Here is a 275-nt window from a genome sequence, read left to right as displayed (position 1 = left end):
CCCGTGAAGTAGCGGCCCCCCCCAGCGCCCACTGTCTCTGGGTCCCTCCCTCAGCCCCGCCCCTTGCATGGTTGTCTGAAATTCCCGAGCCGGGGGGGCTGGGGGGTGGGGGGCTGCTCTGGTGGACCAGGTCCCAGGGAGGCTCTGCCCAGGGTGGGGTCCTGGTTGCTGTGTTTGGAGCTTGGCTGGTGAGGGCATGGGAAAGCTGGCGGGTAGCGGGGCTTCCCGGGTGAATGCTGGCTCCGCCCGGGTGGCTTTGGCAAGCTCAGCCCGTG

General features: G+C 69.5%; 1 protein-coding gene across 1 annotated transcript in view; it reads left to right on the top strand.

Annotated features, from left to right (window-relative positions):
* Positions 1–275, top strand: part of GPT2 (glutamic pyruvate transaminase (alanine aminotransferase) 2) — a 12,920-nt gene that overhangs the window by 466 nt on the left and 12,179 nt on the right. The window lies entirely within an intron of this gene.

The sequence above is a fragment of the Myotis davidii genome, unplaced genomic scaffold (assembly GCF_000327345.1).
Source record: "Myotis davidii unplaced genomic scaffold, ASM32734v1 scaffold181, whole genome shotgun sequence".
In the NCBI taxonomy this organism is placed as follows: Eukaryota; Metazoa; Chordata; class Mammalia; order Chiroptera; family Vespertilionidae; genus Myotis; species Myotis davidii.
This window is presented reverse-complemented; position numbering and strand designations above follow the sequence as displayed.